Raw genomic sequence first — 23,176 nt, forward strand, 5'->3', positions numbered from 1 at the left:
ATCACATCGTGACACGTGTGCAGACCGCCTTCCCCCAGCCTCCCTGCGAAGAACCTGCCCCCACTTAGGCTCAGAAAGCCAGCATTTAGCACCAGCCAAGGGATCACGGCAGCCCAGGTAGTGTCCTCCATCACCCAGACTTTTGAGGGGTTGAATGTGACGGAGAGTGGGTATGGGATGCAGAGGGCGGGGGAGCAAATTCATCATGAATAATGTTGTATTTGACAAACGTCATCATGCACCAAGAACTGTCCTAGCACTGTAGAAGTATGCACCTATGAAGCCTCACAGAATCACTGAACGTGCATTCAGATTTCCTCTACTATGTGGTTGGCACAGAGAGGTTCTGTTACTTGACACAGCTAAGAAATGGCGAAGGTGGGATTAGAACCCAGGATGTTCAACCCCTGAGTCCACGTGTTCATGTTCCAATTGGTCTAAATTCACACAAAAGGATTCCGATGTAAGCAGTCAACTGTTGGCCAGGGAACTAGATGCCTAATGCGGGGACATAAGGAGACAGAGAACTGTGGCTGTGGCTCTTGCTTTCACTTCCTGTCACTTTCCCAAGGTTATCCTGGCCTCTGTGTGTGCCTGGAATGCTATGATGACCCCAGTGACACCCCCAGAGCTCCATCAATGGAACACATGCACACACAACACTCACACACACACACACACTCACACTCACACACACTCACACACACTCACACGCACACACACACTCATACACACACACACACACTCGTACACGCTCACCCAAACATGCATCTTCCCTGCTAAACACTTCCTCCAGAGCTCAGCTCAACCTGTGTCCTCTGGGACCTTCCTGTTCCCCTCTGTTATTTACTTTCAGAGCCAAGAACATGACAGTCCCTCAGAGCCCAGCAAAGAAAGGCCTGGGCTCTCCTTTGGGGCATCTGACACCACTGCAGTTTTGCTGTTCCTTATAGATGTTCAACCCTTTCATCCTTCTTCTTAAGCTCTGTGGGGCTGCCTCTGCTTCCTGCTCAATAGAACCTCACCCAGAGCCCATGGAAAGCATGGTGATGGAGAAGGACCAGCAAGGAAGGAACTGGAATCCACACTAGCATCTTCATCTCCTTGTTCTGTATGTTAGCCTTCTGTGCGTAAGTCCCTTCTTTTTGATTTTTATTTTTTTTACTGACATATAGTTGCTTTACAATGTCGTGTTATTTCTGGCACATGGCAATGTGATTCAGATATGTGTATATATATATACATGTATATGTATATATATAGATATAACTTTTCAGATTCTTTTCCATTATTGGTTATTCCAAGATACTGAATATGGTTCCCTGTGCTATATAGTAGGTCCTTGTTGTTTATCTCTTTTATATATAGTAGTGTGGAGAAAGAAATGGCAACCCACTCTAGTATTCTTGTCTGGAGAATCCCATGGACAGAAGAGCCTGGAGGGCTACAGTCCGTGGGGTCGCAAAGAGTCGGACACAACTGAGCAACTAACACACACATATAGTAGTATGTACCTGTTAATCCTAAACTCCTCGTTTATCCTTCCCCTGCCTTTCTTTTTGGTAACCATAGTTTGTTTTCTATGCCTGTGAGTCTATTTCTGTTTTTGTAGGTAAGTTCATTTGAATCATTTTTTTAGATTCCACATAGAAGTGATATCACATGACATTTGTCTGCATGAGTTCTCTCTTCTTGGCAAGGGGTATCTTTTCTCTGTGTCGGGAAGGTCCCCTGGAGAAGGAAAGAGCAATCCACTCCCATATTCTTGCCTGGGAAATCCCATGGACAGAAGAGCCTGGTGGACTACGGTCCATGGGGTCGCAAAGAGTCGGATACAATTCAGCAACTGAGCACACACGCACCTTTTCCTGGACACTGAGCAAGAATCCTCACTCTGCACTTCTGTCTCCAACAAGCCCATGCCTTCTAGGGTTACTCTTACACTCTGGCGGTTTGTGAACTGGCGCAGTCCTATGAGATCCTGTGAGCCTATTTCTCAGGTGGAGAACACTGAGCCCCAAGCAACAGGAATCTCATTCCTCTCTGCAAGGATCGTCTCCTCTAACCGCGAGAAGATCAAAATTCCCATGTAAGCCTCATTCCTTGTGCAACAAGACATTTGAGTTCTAGTCCTGGACATTCTTGGTTCAATCACCATTCATCACATGTCGGTCATGTTCCTGAGAGATCTTATGTCAGTATGCACAGTGAGTTTCTTCTATTCATCTGAACTTGACCAGCTGAGCCTGGGGACAGCAAAAACACCACATCTGGACGGACCTTAGGAGCTAGTTAGGGAGCCTTTTACATCTTTTAGAGACAGGCTTGTGGAGATTCTTGTTAATTTGGTTTTCATGTGAAATAAAAAATGCCCATTTAGCCGTATGCCAGAAGAAGGCGTAGAAGTTTATCAGCTTAAAATTACATAACCGTTTTCCTTATGTTAACTTTCTATTTCTTATGTAAGATTTTACTTTTCCTTTATAGGACTCAGATCGTTTTATAATTAGTTCATTTGGCTTAGCCCTTGGATATGATAATATATATATACACATACATGGATATATATGTGTGTGTGTATATATATACACACACACATATATATATTCTGTTTCTTTAATTCTAAAAGACAAGACTACAGTTTGTAATGTTCCTGAATTTCAAGGACTATGCCTTAAACTGTCTGAATATGCATAGGCCTCCAAATGCCCCATTGCTTATGCACCTTTTGTCCCTCCCCTGTGGGTTTCCAGTGGATTTTTATTTTATTTTGGGTACAAACATAGTAAAAGAATGAAGGAACCCAATCAGCGTGGTGTTGCTACTTCCCGCTGCCTCTGGGGAGGAAAAAGACCAGGCATATTTTTCCACTCTAAAGGGAAGAGATCAAAAGGAGCTGTTCACACTTCGAGAAGAAGTGGAAAAACACAATTTAACTCTTGGGCCCAACCTGGCTCATCTCTAAGGGAAAAAGCAGACTAGAGAAACAGCATTAGAACATCAGCTTCAGGGAAAACAATTTTTCACACCAGTGGCAGAAAAGTAAAGAGCATCTCTGCCCCAACAATAAAACTCAAAAGGCCTGTAACGCATTTGCAGTCAGGTCAGCATTGTGGGAATTGACTCTGGGATAACCACTGAACAGCTAGCTGTGAGCCCACAGGTCTGGGGTGTTTTCTTATCCTCTAAACAGAATGCATCAGTCCATCTGCAAGATTTCAGTGGGGATTAGGAACCAAACTTCCAAGCCTGGCATTTTCCTGCCTCCTCTGTGTGATTCTTTAATATCAAGAAACTTCTCTTCACTCTGCTTAATATTCAGCAACAATCTAAATGAGAAAAGGGTTTGAAAAAGAACAGACATATGCATATGTATCACTGAATCACTTTGCTGTCCGCCTGAAACTAACACCTAATTAACACAGAGTTAACCAACTCTGTGTGTGTGCTCAGTTGCTGAGTCACGGCCGATTCTTTGTGACCCCACGGACTGTAGCCCACCAAGCTTCTTTGCCCATGGAGTTTCCCAGGCAAGAATACTGGAGTAGGTTTCCGCTTCCTATTCCAGGTTATCTTCCCAATCCAGGGATCGAATCTGTGTCTCCTGCATCAGTAGGCAGATTCTTTACTGCTGAGCTACCTGGGAAGCCAGCTTCAATGTAAAATAGAAATTAAAAAAGAAACCTAGATCTAATCCACATAATAATTCATGGACTTCATGGTTATACAAAGCAATATATTCCCTACTGCTTTTCTTTTTTTTTTAAAATGTTATTGCTGTGTTTTTTGGAATTAGTTAAGTTTGGTTCTTTCACTTGCCTTAGTAAGGTTCTGAGGGACTTCCCTGGTGGCCCAGTGGTTGAGGACCTGCTTTCCAGTGCAGGGGACAAGGGTTCGCCCTTTGGTCCGGGAAGATCCCACATGCCATGGGGGGCAACGAAGCCTGTGTGCTGCAACTACTGAGCCCCTGCTCTAGAGCCCTTGCTCTGTAGCAAGAGACGCCCGAGTCCCACAGCAAAGACCCAGCATAGACGAGAAAGAAAGAAGGAAACATAAAGAATGTTCTGAGTAGTGCAAACAATTTTAAAAAAAGATGAAAAAAGAAGAGAGCCTTCTCTTGTGCATTGCTGACTTTCGCCAGGAGGTGACCGGTGTGTGGATGGCTCATAAAAGTCTCTGGACAAGAAGGTGGTGGCAAATGTGCCTGAAGAGGCCTGGCATGGATTGAGATGTGATCCCATAAAACCCTTGAAGGCTCAGTTGCCTTATTGCTGTGAGCTCCCCTTATCACAGCCCCTGAGCCTCAGAAACAAAGGCAGGCATGTCTTGAGAAAGCCCTGTCTTCAGTTCTTACTGGTAGCTCCATGCTTGTCTTCTACCATCTGGACACTGTGTTCTTGGCAGTAAGTCCTTTCTGGGAATTGGACCACACGGCTGCAGAACTTCGGGGTCACCAGAGGCCAGAAGAGGGCAAGAGGGGGGAAGAGACGCTGACTGTGGCACAGGAAAAGGGATGACCTCGTGAGTAAGGGTACAGATCCTTTCTTGAAATGTAACTCATTATCCTCTATTGTCAGGCAACAATGACTGTCCTCGTTTTACTTGAGAAACGATGACCTGCATCTTAGTTTGGAAAGGCCCCAGAAACAGATGCTGGAATGAGGATTCAAGAGCCTTTTTTTTTTTTTTTTTCAGAGACTCAGGAAACTTCAAGAAGAGAGTGGGGAAGTGATACAGGGAAGAAGAGGCAGCCAACAAGGATGTATGTCCTGCCAGTGACCAGAGTTGGGGGCTGGAGCTTAATCCTGCAGGGGTTTGTCCCTATGGTGAAACATATCGGGTATGTTACATATTTTAATATGTTGAAATGTTTTATCATATATTTTCCTGTGGGGGAGGCTATCTAAAAGAAATAACTGAGGGGCTCCCCTGGTGGTCCAGGGGTGAAGATTCCACGCTCTCAATGGAAAGGGGCCCAGGTTCAATTGCTGTCAGGGAACTAGATCCCACATGCCCCAAACTAAGAACCCTAGTGGTGCAACCAAATAAACTTAAAACACACACACACACACACACACACCAAAATAAACAGCTAAAAATAATTACACAGAAGGGAGAGGGAGCTGGGAGTTTTATTCATCAGCTCCTGCGAGCTGACCATTCCCTGGCTCATCCAGCCTGCTGTGTGTGCAGACAGACAATCTCAACAAAAGATCTTGGCAGACGGTGACGCTAGGAATTGGTCTGGAGCACTCTGGCAGGGTGTAAGGGAAATGCACATAGCCCTGACAGTCTGTTGTGACTTAAGTGTGAAATACTTTGTCATATGGAGGCCTGACAGATTGAAATCAATGTTAGAGTGTTTGTTTTTTAAAAAATTTCCTCTTGTTTCTAGGGCTCTGATTTTGTGTGTGAACACAGTCATTTCTTCATGTGAACTCTTGAAAATTATTTTTAAAACAGAGGAGAGGACGATAATGGATACAGGAAAACACTACTTTTGAAGGGGGACCCTCTAAAACACGTCAAATACAGAAATAGACTCATAGGCATAGAAAACAAGCAGGGTTACCAAAGGGGAAGCGGGGAGGAATAAACTAGGAGTTAGGGATTAACAGATACACACCACTATATGTAAGATAGATAGTCAACGAGGTCCTACTGTGTAGCACAGGGAACTATATTCAATATTTTGTAATAACCCATAATGAAAAAGATTCTAAAAGAATATATATGGATGATTTAATCACTTTGCTGTATGCCTGAAACTAACACAACATTGTAAACTAATTCTATTTCGATAAAAATTAAAACAGAAAAACACATCAAGAGATGGATCTGTGTGTTATAGGCTGCCTGTAACTCACCCAGTGCATATCCTGCCTTCCTGCTTACCTAACAAAATGCCAATTTCCTTTAAGGCTGTAAAATGCCCAGCTAAAATTATTACATCTTTTTGGCTGCCCTTAATCTGTGATATGGTTTTGGTCCATGAGATAAAAATGGCAGTCTCTGGGTGAAGTTGCCAGGGAAGTCGGTTTTAAAAAAGCAGATTCTGAAGGCTTGTTTTGCATTTTCCTCTTCTTCCAGCCCACCATGCACAGTTGGGGCTGTCTCTTGCACCCCCAAAGGTGGAGCTTGCTGTTAAGACCCAATGGTTCAGTGTAGTACAAAGGTTAAGAGCAGGGAGAATCTTGTAGGACCACTGGGTTCAAATCTCACTTCTGACACGACCTCAGGTGACCTCAGGCAACCTACATAACTTTTTTTTTTACTCTCTTATTAAGTATACTATTTTTTCTTTTTCTTTTTTAACATTTTGGCTGCGCTTCACAGCATATGGGATCTTAGTTCCCTGAACCCACACATCCTAAATTGGAAGCTGAGTCTTAACCACTGGACCGCCAGGGAAGTCTAACTAACTTAACTCTTGGTGCCTAAATTTTCTCAACTATACAATGAGGATAACACTGCCCACCTTTTGCTTTTGGCCTAGGTTTCAGTGGGTTAAGAATTGCCCGGTGCCTAAGAAGTTCAAGTTGCACTTTCAAAGATGCTAACACGCATTCCATCAGTGTCAGGGGAGAGTGAAACTGCAGTTTGCCCTCCACCTTCTGTTGCTGACCATCTTCAGCTCTGCTATCTCCCACCTTCTCTCCCTCCTCCAGCCAGTAGCTCTTCTTGCCCATTTACTCAATGTCAGCGCTTATATGCCAGCTGTACTGTACTACTGTACTTTTTAAGGTCCTGCTCTGTAAGATTAAAAATCTTTTATTTTTTGTAGTTTTTAATGTATTATTTGTGTGAAAAGTATTATAAACCTATTATAGTATAGTCCTATATAGCCGATGCTGTTCGTTGGGCACCTAGCTGACTTTGTAGGACTCAGGAACAAATTGGATTGAGCAATGTGCTCTCAGAACAGAAGTCATTCATATGTAGAGAACTGGCTATACCCAAAGGTGCATGATGACTGTGATGGGGTGAACAGTGTCCCCCAGACTTCCTTTCTACCCAGAACCTCAACATCACTCATTATCAGAGAAATGCAAATCAAAACCACAATGAGGTACCATTAACACACCAGTCAGGATGGCTGCTATCCAAAAGTCTACAAGCAATAAATGCTGGAGAGGGTGTGGAGAAAAGGGAACCCTCTTACACTGTTGGTGGGAATGCAAACTAGTACAGCCACTATGGAAAACAGTGTGGAGATTTCTTAAAAAACTGGAAATAGAACTGCCATATGACCCAGCAATCCCACTTCTGGGCATACACACCGAGGAAACCAGATCTGAAAGAGACATGTGCACCCCAATGTTCATCGCAGCACTGTTTATAATAGCCTCAGGGTATGATTTTATTTGAACAGAGAATCTTTGAAGATATAATTAGTTAAAACGAGGCCGTGTTGGGTTTGAGTGGGCCCTAATTCAACAACCAGTGTCCTCATAGGAAGGGAAAACACAGTCAAGAGGCACAAGGAAGATGGTCCTGTGAAGACAAAAGCAGAGATGGAAGGGATGCAGCTACCAGCTGAGAAGCGTCAAAGATGCTGACAGAATATGAGATCTTAGCTCCCCAAAGCCACATCTGCTAAATTGGAAGCTCAGAGTCTTAACCACTGGACCGCCAGGGAAGTCTAACTAACTTAACTCTTGGTGCCTAAATTTTCTCAATGATAAAATGTGAGAAAGTGGAGGAAGCAGGAAATGTCCTCTTCAAGAACAATCAGAGGGAGTGTGGCCCGGTCAACACCTGAATTTTGGGGTTACTGAACTCTATACATTGTGTTAGTTTCTACTGTATGGCACAGTGATTCAGTTATACATATACATACATTCTTTTTCATATTCTTTTCCATGACGGTTTATTGCAGGATACTGAATATAGTTCCTTGTGCTATGCAGTAGGACCTTGGTATTTATCCATTCTCTATAGTTTGCATCTGCTAATTCAAAACTCTCAATCCTTCTTTTCCCTCTGCCCTTGGCAACCACAAGTCTCTCTTTTACGTCTGTGAGTCTGTTTTCGTTTCATAGATAAGTTCATTTGCGTCATAGTCTATAAGATATATAAGTGATATCATGATATCTGTCTTTCTCTTTCTGACTTCACTCAGCACGATCATCTCTAGTTGCCTCCACATTGCTGCAAATGGCAAGGTTTCATTCTTTTTTATGGCTGAGTCATACTTCGTTGTATATATGTACCACATCTTCTTTATCCATTCACCTGTCAATAGACATTTAGGCTGTTTCCATGTAAATTTCTGTTGTTTGAAGCCACCACATGTGAGGTACTTTGTTATAGCAGCCCCAGGAAACTCGTACCATTGCTGAGTCTCAAAGAGAAGCAGCCTGATGGTAGGTGCCTCATAGCACGAAGCTTGGACTGCTTCCTCCTTGGACACATCTGGAGAGGAGACTGAAGTCCTGACTCTTTCATCTTTTTGTGTGTGCGTGTGTGTGTCCCTGTCACTCATAGATGATCACAGTCCTACCTGACACACCCTGGAAGGAAGAAATACTCATCAGTTTTCACAGGTCTTGGGCTGAAAGAAGTTAAGTTAAATTGCCTATTGTTCCTAATGAGAAGAAAATGATTTGGGAACTTCAACATTACTGTGGCTTTGGGAAACCATTTTAATATGTGGTTTTGAAATGATCCCACAAATGTTAAACTCGATGAACGAGGTTGGAATAGAATAAATGTGGTGTTCGCTGGGTTCATTGCTTCTTCTCTAAACAGAAGCGTCACAGACAGAGCTTCAAGTGCCCCATCGGAGGAGGGCAGAGAAGGGCAAACATCCTATAAAACACAGGATGAAGCACAAGTGGGAGCCTGGCTCTCAGCTGTGATGTAGGAAGCCTGGCTTAGGGTCAGCATTTGCAAAATCAGAGGCTTATCTGATCACAGTGCACCCGATCCCACCCCCTTACCTCCAAGCAGGACATTTCACATCTTTTTAACTCAGTGAGAGAGAAATTTGAAAGATGGGCGTTATGAGGAGGTGGCAGTAAAAGTGAACTGGCACACTCAGCTTGATTTTACTTAGATTTGCACAAAGATAGCATTTCCTCTGGGGGCTCATGAGGACAGAAGAAGAGCGTGCAAGCTCTCCAACAAATGAGGTTTGAGTGAAATATCAAAGTCAATTTCCTTATATTGACAAAAAATTCGTTTGGACTTTTCTGTAACATCTTTCAGAAAAAGCCAAATGAACATTTTAGCCAATGCAGTAATATTTTTAAAGAAATATAATGAGTTTCTGGGATGGACAGTTTTGATTTTCACCTGCCCCAAGTCCTTCTGCATAACAGAACTTCAGTTTTCTTTTGGAAATACAATCCTTTCCTTTTTTTTAAAAAAAAAAGTATGAAACATGATTGATTCTAGAGCTTCACACTATGGATTAGCTCTGACATAGGGACTGACAAGTACATCTATGTAACACACTAGAGAGCCTACAAACATATTTCTATTATAAACAGCAATTTATAGCATTAATATAAATACATTTCTATTTACTAGAAATTGATATATGACATGGATTGATTTAGAAATAGCCGGGAATGGCTAGGCTGGCTGAAGCCATCCCTATTTTTAGGACTGAAAATCAGTATAACCCTCTGCTCCTGGTGATCTCTGAACCTCTGACAATCAAGCCGTCTAACCCTGGGGTTTGCATTTCATTCAAGGGGACTGAGGCAAGAGCCAAGAATGTTTGGATTCTATTTGTTGCATTGGGAGCACCTGGAAAAGTCTGTCATTTGTCCTGTTATCTGTATTTCCATTAAGCTCCTGGTTCCTGCCTTGTAAACTATTTTATCCATTCTCCAATAGAACCTGTATTCATTAGGTAATTATCTTTTTAGAGGGTAGTGAAGGTGAAAGCAAAAGTGTCAGTTGCTCAGTCGTGTCCAACTCTTTGTGACCCCATGGACTGTAGCCCACCAGGCTCCTCTGTCCATGGAATTCTCCAGGCAAGAATACAGGAGTGGATTGCCATGTCCTTCTCCAGGGGATCTTCCCGACCCAGGGATCAAATCTCTTGCATTGTAGATGGATTCTTTACCATCTGAACCACCAGAGCGTACAGCATGTGTTAAACGTTCTCACCACATACATGAGTAATAATAATGATGATAATAAAGGGGGAGGGAGGAAACGTTGAGAGGTGTTGGCTCTGTCCATGATCTCAGTGGCGTCGGTGGCTTCACAGGTACATGTGTGCGTGCTGTTTCTTCAGTCCTGTCCGACCCTTCGCAACCCTATGGACTGTAGCCTGCCAGGCTCATATGTTCGTGGGATTTTCCAGGCAAGAATACTGGAGTGGGTTGCCCTCCTCCAGGGGATCTTCCTGATCCAGGGATCGAACCTGCATCTCTTTTGTCTCCTGCACTGGCAGGCTGGTTCTTTACCACTAGCACCACCTGGGAAGCCCTCACAGGTATGTGTGCTGTGCTGTGCTCAGTCGCTCAGTCGTGTCCGACTCTTTGTGACCCCACGAACCGCAGCATACCAGACCTCCCTGTCCATCACCAACTCCCGGAGTTTACCCAAACTCATGTCCATTGAGTCGTGATGCCATCCAACCATCTCATCCTCTGTCATCCCCTTCTCCTCCTGCCCTCAAACTTTCCCAGCATCAGGGTCTTTTCCAGTGAGTCAGTTCTTCGTGTCAGGTGGCCAAAGTATTGGAGTTTCAGCCTCAACATCAGTCCTTCCAATGAATATTCAGGACTGATCTCCTTTAGCATGGACTGGTTGCATCTCCTTGCAGTCCAAGGGACTCTCAAGAGTCTTCTCCAACACCACAGTTCAAAAGCACCAATTCTTCAGTGCTCAGCTTTCTTTACAGTCCAACTCTCACATCCACACATGACCACTGGAAAAACCATAGCCTTGACTAGATGGACCTCTGTTGGCAAAGTATTGTCTCTGCTTTTTAACATACTGTCTAGGTATATACTTATCCCCAAACTCATTGAGTTGTATCCATTAAATATGTACAGCTTTTTACATGTCAATCATACCTCAAGTGTGGTTAAAAAAGAAAAATTAACCAGCATCATTTTCTTTTGGTTACAAAAAATCCTAATCAATAAAGTTGACCAGGAAGGTAGTTAGATGAAAGCACCTTGGCTTACAAAGTTTCCTTCTACTTCTTATTGAGATGCAGACTTGGTATTTCTTTAACCATTATCAAACTCACTGTGCCAATGTGCATATTGGATATTGCATTAGTCTGAGTTTTCCCCAAAGCAGAGCCTGAGACAAGACTCTGGATGAAGTTGATTTATTTGCAGGGCGCAAGAGTGTGGGGCGAGGCATGGGAGGTAGGAAAGAAGGGAAACTGAATGTAGGGTGTGTGGGACAGCCTGCAGCTGCGGGCGGCGGGAGCAAGATTCTGCAGAGGCCTGGCCTCTCATAATTGGCTGCTGGGATAGAACACACATCCCTCAGGGGTATAAACTGCACACCTGGGCAGAGGCTCCTGGGATGTAAGAAAAGCCCTGGACCAACCTGTGGGAAGTTGTCTGAACGACTCAAGGTGGGACCAGGTCAGGGAAGTACCCAGAGCAAGGCTGAGGGCACGTGCCAGGCCAGCAGAGACGGCAGGTCCAAAATGGACCAAGCATTAGAAAGTTACTCCCAGGTCGGGTGAGAAATTCCCCAGGATCAACTCTGGGACAAGCATTTCACTTAATATTTTAAAAAAGAAGCACACGTGGACATTCTCATTTGCATGGAGATATGTGTCCAGAAAATAACACTAATAAAGCTGAGCACCGAAGAATTGATGCTTTTGTACTGTGGTGTTGGAGAAGACTCTTGAGAGTCCCTTGGACTGCAAGGAAATCCAACCAGTCCATCCTGAAGGAGATCAGTCCTGGGTGTTCATTGGAAAGACTGATGCTGAAGCTGAAACTCCAATACTTTGGCCACCTGATGCGAAGAGCTGACTCACTGGAAAAGACCCTGATGCTGGGAAAGATTGAAGGCAGGAGGAGAAGGGGACAAAAAGGGATGAGATGGTTGGATGGCATCACCGACTCAATGGACATGACTTTGAGTAAGCTCCGGGAGTTGGTGATGGACAGGGAAGCCTGGCGTGCTGTAGTGCATAGGGTCACAAAGAGTTGGACACGACTGAATGACTGAACTGAACTGAACTGAAAACAGCAGGTTTCAGATGCAATACTTCTTCACTTGTCTGCTTATCACCCTTGGAGAGACTAAAATACTCAGTAAGACGTATTAAATGCTCCGCTGAAGCAAAGACACAAACAAAACGGCGTCCCTATGGGTCATCAGGAGACGAAGAATTCAGACACCCTGAATTAAGGATCCGCACTGGGAGCCCTGGCACCATGTGAGGGGTTGACATTGGCTCCTTTGGAGCACAGTTTAGATCTACCCACAATTTGCAACCGTCTTATTCTCCTCCTGATACTTCTGCAACTTCCTATATTGTTAATAGATTTTTTAAATAGGTACTTGATGTCTTACAATATTTACCCATTCTTCAAAGTATCTTGGAAATGATGTTCAGTTTTGAGAAACATCGTGTGAGTCACGGATCTTAGTTGCACACAACAGAATCCAATATAGCTCAATTCAGCTGAAAGGGATTTGTTGAGTGTGGACTGAGCCCTGCACTGTTGACAGGATTGAAGGAACAGACTCCAGTCCCACCTCCGAAGCTCAAAGTCTGCAAACACAGAGTTGGCCCACTTGTTGCTTCTGCCTTAATTAGGAAGCTGACAAATCGCAGATTGTTCTAGAACCTCACTGCCTCTTCCAAAATCTCAGGCATACATCCTTTCTCATCGCAGCATTGGAAAAAGCATCACAGGTGCATCATCCAACTGGCAGAGACTGAATCATGATCCTAAATCCCCATGGACACTTTGAGCGCACGCACTCTCTCTCTTTCAATGGAGGCTGCATGAAGCAGGTTTTAGGAATTTACCTAGAGAAGATGAGATTTACACTGTGGGGTACAAACAGGGTACCTTTGGGGCAACTACAAATGATAGTTTTCAACACTACATGCACTGGTATTTTTTTGATGTTAAAATACAAAGAGTATTCTATTAAGTCTGTTAACACTCTTAAACTAACATTCTATAAAGGCATGATTCACCCTCTGCTCTTGATGACACCTCGAACGACACAAACAAACAGTATCTTATGATTCTTTGTCCAGAGCAGACTGAATTCTAGGACCTCCAATGTCAAAGGGATATAAGGAGTGAGAATTTAGGTTTCACACTAAAATAAGCACACTGTTGAGTTAAAGATGATGTCCAAATCAGGTACAGAAATGATTTTCCCCTTCTGCCAAAACATATCATATTCAAAAGTGACAATTAAAATAGGGACTGGGGCTGGGGTTCCCAACCTCTGGGATCTAATGCCTGATGATCTGAGGTGGACCTGATGTAATAATAACATAAATGAAGTGCACAGTAAAGGTAATGAACTTGAATCATCCTGAAACCACCCCCTCCAACTCCAGTCCATGGGAAATTTGTCTTCCATGAAACCAGTCCCTGGTGCCAAATAGATTGGGGGTTACTAGGTGGAGGGACCCTATAACACTGGTATGGCATGGGTACCAATTAATCAGAAGGGGTGCCTGGCTAGTTAGGCTGGCTGTTGGTGAGTATGCCATGTAAGTGAGTTCCAGTTTATGCCAGAAAAGGCAGGCTCAGCCAAGATGTCATTTGCTCCTTTATATTTTCCTTACTTTCCATCCTTGCAGATAGAGCTATGCAAACACTTACAGCCTCTAACATGTGAGAGTCAATGTTATTTGCTACTTCTGGGTTGAGGCGCTAAAGCTTTCATGAACAATTATCTATTCTTTCTCATCACCTGCCCTGATGACTGAAAAGGCTATGCTTCCCAGTTGGTTCAGCTCCAAGATAGCAGAGCATGTTAGACCCAAGTCAGCATATGGAGAAGAGCTTCCTAGTGCCCCGGGTAAGACATGAAGTAGGAGTAATAAAAATGCTTTCCTTGTCTTAAGGCAACACGATGGTGGAGCTACTCGTTACTACAGTATAACCCAATCCACTCTAATACACAACACTTCCCAACTTCAGTTTCAAAAAATATATATTCATTGAGTTCTGGACTGTGACCCAGGCCAAAGTATTTTAAAAGACAGTTCAGGTATGAAAACTCAACATTGCTAGGTGGTTGGCCCTTCATCTCCTGGTTGTCTGTCCTGATTTTTGTTGAAATGAGCGGGGGCAGACACAGAACAGGAACTTAACATCACCAACGCCATGCTTTTTCCTCAATGTGATTCCTTCACTGTAGTTAATTTCCTAAATCTTTTCAACTGACTTTCCAACAAAGATCAACAACCTAATAAATAGAATAGTGACTCATCATCTTGTTGATCTCTTGCTTGTTTGGACAAGGTCTGTTATTCCAACTCTCCCACCTGCACCCCTAATGAATACCAAACAGGCCAATTCATACCACATTAAACAGAAGAGCATTAGATGACCATGGAAATACTCTATCTCATTAGTGGTAATGCTGCATCATGATAAATAACCTCTGTGCTTCTGTTAACAAGTGGGAGCATCAGTCAATTTGGCACCTGCTTTGCAAGCAAATTTATAAACCACTCCGTCTTTGAAGGTACATCAGCCCTCGGGTTTAATGGTATAGCGTGGTATGGAGAATTATTTTAGCAGCCTTATAGGCTGCTAAGAAAATAAAAATTTTCTCCCTCCCAGGGGGAAGCAGAGAAATGTCATACCACAGAGCCCACAGGAGACTGGCGGTCTGCTCATGCCTTTCACAGTTAGGCTGTCTTTCGGATGACATTAAGATGCAAACCCAATGCGTGGTGTGTTTACTTTTTTATGTGAATTAAAAAATCTTATCAAGGTTACATAACCTCATTGTTAAAGTTTTGCATTTGTGAAAAGGTTTATCATAAAATACCATAAAAAGTCATCTTATCCGTCCCACTTTCAACTCTTCCACTATGTTAGGAAGGCTTTTTCCCTGTATATCTAAATAACATGCTCTATTACAGTTTCTTGACATAGTATGCTCAAATATTATCTACTGATTTTCTGGGATGACATGGATGAAATCTTTCTCCCTCCGCAATTTTTCCTGTCCCAGTCCACACAATTAAGTTCCTGGTTTGATTCTTCTATTAGCTGTCTTTTTTCTTTTTAAAAACAGAACCTTGCTCTATAGCAACATTAACTTCTTTTTTAAAAAATATTTATTTATTTGACTGTGCCAGGTCTTAGCTGCAGCATGCGGGGTCTTTGATTTGGCAAGTGGGATCTAACTCCCTGACCTGGGATTGAACTCAGGCCTCTGGCATTGAGAATGCAAAGTCTTAGCCACTGAACCACCAGGGAAGTCCCTTGATAAGCTTTTTTTTTTCATTTTAAGCGAAACATACCTCTCATCAAGAGACAAAGTGTTGATCCCCAAGTGATTTAAAAGTCTGCCTGCCCAGTTTTTGACTCTGCCTACGCAGAAGTGGAGTCTAGGGAGCCTCCCCTGCAGTACAGCCTGGACTTAGTGACTCACGTTCTGAAGCTCAGAATGCAAAGGAAGTGATGTGTTTTTTTTCTGAGAGTCAGTCATCCAGAGCAATATAACTCCTAGTTTTCTCCCTGGGGATCCTTGTTCTTGGAACTCAACTGCCATGCTGTGAGGGAGCCCAGGCCACATGGAGAGGCCACTGGCATGTAAGCGGCTGAGTCAGCAGCAAAAATCCAGCACTGACCCACCAGCTACATCAGTGAGGAAGCCTTCGAGGGCACTCCCCCAGCTGAGTAGGAGCCAAACAGCTGAGTCCTACCAACTCCCAGAACCAGGACAGAAACAATACAAATGACAATCACCATGTTATGCCACAACATAACGCTGTCCTTTCTAATGCAGAGAGAGGTAACTGAGACATACTTTATAAGATGAGAATATCAGCACAGCTTAAAGCCCCTTCAGCTCCTAATACCACATTGACCTCCCAAGTTTTCTCATTTCTAACTGTTCCTTTTATCCTCTTCAGGTTGATAATATCTTCGTTGTGTCCTGAAATATAATAAAGCCTCCTTTGCTTGGCACAAAGGTTGAATCTAAAAGTTGAAAACTGGTAATGGATCTATTACACTCATACAAATATTGTTCACTGGGGAGCAGAAATTCTCCATCTAGACTATTAATGTTTGGGGCTAGAAAAGTCTTTGCTCTCAGGCTATTCCGTGCACTTCATATATTTAGCCACATCCCTGGGCTCAGCACACAGTGTCATTCTCCTGTCGTGATGACCAAAAATGTCTCCAGACTTCTGATGTCACGTCAGTTGAGAACTGTGACATGGCAAAACTCTGATCTACATTTCATTGCTTCCCATGCTATGGATAACACTGGGTTGCAAAAAGTTGGTTTGGGTTTTACATACGATGGGATGGAAAACCCGAATGAACTTTTGGGCCAAGCCAATATTCACAGATGCGGGTGTCTCTGAGCGCCTATTTCTTCTCTTGCCTTTCACAATTCTCTTTATCATAGCCTTAATTGTTGTCAAGCTCTCTACTGACTTCTCCATTCTCCTTGGAGTGTTCCCAGCAGAACTTCCCGTGCTTCTGTTCCTGCTAACACATCCTCCAAGCCTACTGCATAGATTTAATTTGGGGACTTTCCTTTCCTAGATTCAGGCTTTAATAAATACATGCACCAAAGGATAGAAAAAAGTTTTTTGTTAAAGCAGGAGGGAGGGAAAATCCTTGATTTTCTTCATGTCAGCAACAATTACAATAGCACTGGTTATCTCTAGGAGATGTGCCTTTGAAAACTGAATATAAACAAATTTGAAAAATCATCCTTTTTGTGCCAGTGGAGCTCCCTGTTAAAAATGATCCTAAAGTGCTAAGATCAAGGTTCAGCTCAAATGGGACATCTTTCTTAATCTTTCTGGATAGAAATAATCAGTGTGCTATTGTGTAAAGTTTATTACAGATATTATAGAAAATAAACTATATATGGAGACAGTAGATCAAAAAGTGAAGAATACTGGCTCTGAAGCCAGACAGGATGACTTTGAACCCCACTTTCTGCCCCTGCTAGCTCTGTGGCCCTAGACAAGCTAGTGCCTGCACTGTGCCTCAGTTTCTCATCTGTACAATGGGAGTTGCAAATATTTCCATACTATTGATTTGCTATGAGGACTGTATGCATGAAAAGTACTTCGGTCTGTGACTGACTTGTGGCCAGCATAAATGCATGCTAGCTATGTCTAAACACAACTCTAATTCAAAAAGATACATGCCCCTCTATATTCATAAGCAGCACTCCTTAAAATAGCCAAGACATGAAAACAACCTAAATATTCATTGAAAGATGAATGGATAAAGGAGATGTGGTACATAAGGAATACTAATCAGCCATAAAAACGAACAAAATAATGCCATTTGCAGCAATGTGGACAGACCTAGAGATAATCATACTAATTAAAGTCAGTCAGTCAGAGAAAGCCAAATATCATATGATATCATGTCTGTGAGGAATCTAAGATATGACAGAAATGAACGAATTTACAAGACAGAAATAGACTCACAGACATAGAGAACAGACTTTTGGTTGCTAGAGTGGAAGGGGTGGGGGAAGGATGGATTGGGAATTTGGGATTAGTGGATACAAACTATTATATGGAGAATGGATAAACAGTAAGGTCCTATTGTATAGCACAGGGAACTATGTTCAATACTCTGTGATAAAACATAATGGAAAAGAACATGGAAAAGAATATGTGTGTGTTTAGACACTCAGTTGTGTCCAACTCTGCAACCCCATGGACTGTAGCCCACCAGGCTCCTCAGTCCATGGAATTTTCCAGGCAAGAATATCAGAATGGGGTGCCATTTCCTATTCCAGAGGATCTTCTTGACCCAGGGAACTATATTCAATATTCTGTGATAAAACATAATGGAAAAGAATAGGAAAAAGAATAAGTGTGTGTTTAGTCACTCAGTTGTGTCCAACTCTGTGCAACCCCATGGACTGTAGCCCACCAGGCTCCTCAGACCGTGGAATTTTTCAGGCAAGAATATCGGAGTGGGGTGCCCTTTCCTGCTCCAGGGGCTCTTCCTGACCTAGGAATTGAACCTGCATCTCTTGCATCTCTTGCATTGGCAGGTGGATTCTTTACCGTTGTGACACTTGGGAAGCCTATAACTATCTATCTATTTATCTATCTATATCTGAATCGCTTTGATGTACAGCAGAAATCAACACAACACTGTAAATCAACTAAACTTCAATACAATTTTAAAAAATAAAACAAAATCATGAATTTACGGCCATGTTTATTCTTTATGCAAATCCACATCAGGTTTATTTCTGGAGAAAACATCTGGGCAGGACTGCAGGACCATATGCTCAGACCTGGAGCATTTCTACTCATGTCCATGTTTCCGACTGAGATTTTCAGAGCCTCCAAGTGAGAGCTCACACAGCATCTCAAGGGACAGGGCAATTCTCATACAGTTTGCTCTTACTTTGTGTGGCATTGTCTCTTGGTCCAGACAAATGTCCCTGGATGTGGTAACTCAGGTGTGTGTGTGTGTGTGTGTGTGTGTGTGTGTGTGTGTGTGTGCTCAGTCATGTCCAACTCCTCTTCACCCCATGAACTGTAGCCCACCAGACTCCTCTGTTCATGGGATTTTTTTTTCAAGATTGCAAGTATATATGTCACTTGGCTTCAAGATACAGTCATTGAAATGTGTCAGGGGGACCTTCTTTTTTTTTTTTCCATTTATTTTTATTTGTTGGAGGCTAATTACTTTACAATATTGTAGTGGTTTTTGCCATACATTGACATGAATCAGCCATGGATTTACATGTGTTCCCCATCCTGAACCCCTCTCCCGCCTCCCTCCCCATCCCATCCCCCTGGGTCTTCCCAGTGCACCAGCCCTGAGCACTTGTCTCATGCATCCAACCTGGGCTGTCCATGGGATTTTACCAGCAAGAATTCTAAAGTGGGTTGCCATTTCCTACTCCAGAGGATCTTCCCGACCCAAGGATCAAACCTGTGTCTCTGGCATCTCCTGAGTTGGCAGGTGGGTTCTTTACCACTGTACTACCTGGGAAGCCCTGGTGTCTCAGGACGTGGTGTCAAAGCTCTGGTTTCAACCAGCCTGGGAGGTGATGACGGTAACATGGTGAATCTGGTTCTCACATTTGATCAAAAGTGGGCAGTTTTAGCTCCAGCTAAGGGCTACCATGTAAAAATGTGGACCTGGGGTTTCCATGTTTTCTGATTTTCCAAGAGACACCAAGAATCAATATTTTTATGTGTTGTTGTTGTTCAAGCTCTAAGTTATGTCTGTATCTTTGCAATGTCATAGGCTGCAGCAAGCCAGGCTCGCTTGTCTTCCACCATCTCCTGGAGTTTGCTTAAATTCATGTCCATTGAGTCAGTGATGCTCTCTAACCATTTTATTCTCTGCCGCCCCCTTCTCCTTTTGCCCTCCATCTTTCTCAGCATCAGGGTCTTACCCAGTGTGTCCACACTCCCCAGCAGGGCAAGCATTTTCCCAGGACCCCAGTTCATCTCTCTGGGTCACCCCATGACCCCTACTGGCTGGGAATAAGGTCCCCTTTATTCTGGGCCATTAGAAGAAATCCCCTGGTATCACAAAAGCACTGCTTATTTTTGCATCACTAATTTCAAATCTCATTTAGCATCAAGTTTCAGAATCAAGAAAGTAAGTGACAGCTGTTTAATTAACTCCTTAAGCTGATTAGACAGCATTACTGAAATCCCCTCAAGGAGGAATATATAACCGTACGGAGAACCCAGGACCATGCTGCCACCACTGTTTAAATTTTGAAAGATGCTAAAATTGGCCAAGCGTTCTTGACATCCCCAAGGAGGTGGTCAAACAGAGATTTTTATTTATTACATTAAGTGCTACAGAACACTCCAAATGATAACAATAACATGAACTTATTTATATCTGCTAAGCAAACGTGTCCTGCATGAGAAAAAGAGAGGGAAAAGGAATGAATTGGGGGTTTTCACAAAGCACTTTAAGACGCACAGAAATCCCAAGTGTTTAGTTGTGTTGTTTAGAAGGATTTGGATTAACCCTTGGTCCTCACATAATGGGCTGTGTATTCTCTTCCTGATTTATCAGACAAAAGTATATTAATGAAATTAAGACTTTAAGCCAATTTTGTCCTTAAGATTTCTGTTTCTAAAGTGAAATTCCCAAGGAAGAGAAGGAATCGTCATTTTTGCCTGATTTTACATGTGAGTCTGAGATTGGCTGGACATCCTAGTCTTGGAGAAAGGGTACAAAACAATGGATTCACCGCCCCCCCCCCCCGCCATTTTCTAATCCCTATTTGGGCAGCATTGAGCAGATGACAATAAAACATGGAGTGAAGAGAATGTCAAAGATCTTGCAGACAGAGAGTCCAGCAGAATCAACTCTCATTTGCCTAAACTTTTCAGAAATAGAAGATGAGTTCAACTTCAATTTTTAATTTTTTTTAAATTGAAGTATAGTTGATTGACAACACTGTTAGTTTCTGCTGTACATACATGTATGTATTAATATACATACATGTATTCATATACATACACGTATCAGTCATACACGTATGCGTGCAGGCTCACTTGCTTCACTGACTCTTTGTGATCCTCTGGACTGTAGCCCGCCAGAGTCCTCTGTCCATGGGATGCTCCAGGCAAGAATACTGACATGAGTTGCCATGTCCTCCTCCAGGGGATCTTCCTGACCCAGGGATTGAACCCACGTCCCCTGTGGCTCCTATATTGCAGGCACATGTTTTACTGCTGAGCCACCAGGGAAGCTTTCTACATGTATTCTTTTCAAAATTCTTTTCCATTATGGTTTATCACAGGATACTGGATATAGTTCCCTGTGCTCTACAATAGGACCTTGTTGTCTTGTTTACCCATTCCATATACAATGGTTTTTATCTGTTGTAAGTTAAACTTTTGAATTGAGTTTTAGAAGGATGTTTCCAAGAGGTTGAGGACACGTGGTATGATGCAGATATGGTGGGTTGGTTCTGTATGCTGAAAATTTCAGTTCCTTGCTCAAGGCAAGGAGAGTTTTGTTGTTATTTATTTTCTAGATGGGCTTCCCTGGTGGCTCAGTGGTAAAGAATCCACTTGCCAATGCAGGAGATGTGGATTTGATATCTGGGTCAGGAAGATGCCCTGGAGGAAGGCATGGCAATGTACTCCAGTATTCTTGCCTGGAAATCCCATGGACAGAGCAGCCTGGTGAGTACAGTCTACAGGGTTGCAAAGAGTCAGACAGGACTTAGCGACTAAAGAACAACAATTTTTCAGACAGCTTCATGGAGATGTAATTCACATAGTATACAGTTCACCCATTTAAAGTGTACTATTCTTTAGTTTTTAATATATTCACAGGTATGTGCAACCATTACCATTTCAGTCAACTTCAGAACATTTCTGTCACCTCAAAAAGAAACTCTGTATCCCGTAGCTTTTTTCCCCCACCTCCTCCAATCACTACTCCTACTCTGACCCAAGCAATTACTAACCTACCTCCTATCCCTATGGATTTTCCTCTTCTGAATATTTCATAGGAATTTAATTATGCAATGTGTGATATTTTGCTTCTGCTTTTTTTACCTGACTTTTATCCTTTTTAATTTAAAAAAATTGATGTACAATAATATTACATAAGTTACAGGTGTAAAATATGGTAATTCATAATTTTTAAAGGTTATACTTCATTTTAGTTATTATAAAATATTGGCTATATTCCTCGTACTGACTCATTGAAGAACTGACTCATTGGAAAAGACCCTGATGCTGGGAAAGACTGAAGGCAGGAGAAGAAGGGGACGACAGAGGATGAGATGATTGGATAGCATCACCAACTCGATGGACATGAGTTTGAGCAAGATTTGGGAGTTGGTGATGGACAGGGAAGCCTGGCGTGCTGCAGTCCATGGGTTTGCAAGGAATCAGACACAACTGAGCGACTGAACTGAACTGAATATTCTTCATAGTGTACAATATATCCTGGTAGCTTATTTTATACCTAACAGGTTGCATTTCTTAATCCCCCACCCCTGTCCTACCCCATCCCCCTTCCCTCACCCCACTGGTAACGACTAGTTTGTTCTTTATATCTGTGAATCTGCTTCTTTTTTGTTACATTCACTAATTTGCTGTATTTTTCAGATTCTATATGTAAGTGATACCATATGGTATTTGTCTTTATCTGCCTGACTTATTTCATTAAGCATAATATTCTCTAGGTGCATCCCCATTGCTGCAAATGGTAGAATTTCATTGTTTTTTTAATGGCTGAGTAGTATTTCATTGTGTACATGTATCACATCTTCTTTTTCTGTTCATTTGTCAGTGAAACTTAGTGGACACTAAGTTTGCTTCCACATCTTAGCTATTGTGAATAATGCGGCTATGGATGTATCTTTTTGAATTAGTGCTTTTCTTTCTACTTTTGTTTGGATAAGTACCTAGGAGTGACTGGAGTTGCTGAATCATAGAGAAACCCTATTTTTAGTTTTCTGAGGACCCTGCATAAGCTTTTCCATAGTGGTTGCACCATTTTACATTCCTACTGACAATGCATGAGGGTTCCGTTCTCTCCACATCCTTGCCAACTTTTGTTATTTGTGTTCCTTCTGATGACAGTCATTTTGACTGGCTTCTTTTATAAAGCACAATGCCATCAAAGTTAATCTGTGGTGTAGTGTGTATCAGCACTTTATTCCTTTCATGGCTGAATAATATTCCTCAAGGCATGCAGTTTTACTGTCTTCCTTTCTGTAAAAGTCAATTCTAATGCTGTTCAAATTAAGACTTTGTAAATTTGGGCTCTGTGGACTGGATCCAGCCCACAGATATACTTTGCTTGGATTGTACAGATTTAATTCTTTTGAATAGATCACAGAATCTAAAAATTGGGAGATATGCAGAAATCTGGATTTCGGATTTGTCTTGGAAAATGAGAAGTGCAGACAATTCTGGGGCATCTTTCAGTGGGCATGAAGTAGTACCTCTTTCCATTTCACCAAACTCCACTTCTTTGTACAACATAGCTGGCTGCCGGAGGCTTTGAAGCTGGGCTCACTT

At 42.6% G+C, this 23,176-nt stretch overlaps 1 protein-coding gene across 1 annotated transcript in view; it reads right to left on the reverse strand.

Annotated features, from left to right (window-relative positions):
* The window catches only part of TMEM132D (transmembrane protein 132D), an 832,687-nt gene that overhangs the window by 125,999 nt on the left and 683,512 nt on the right, over positions 1-23,176 (reverse strand). The gene's annotated exons all lie outside the window — the stretch shown is intronic.

The sequence above is a fragment of the Muntiacus reevesi genome, chromosome 13 (assembly GCF_963930625.1).
Source record: "Muntiacus reevesi chromosome 13, mMunRee1.1, whole genome shotgun sequence".
In the NCBI taxonomy this organism is placed as follows: domain Eukaryota; kingdom Metazoa; phylum Chordata; class Mammalia; order Artiodactyla; family Cervidae; genus Muntiacus; species Muntiacus reevesi.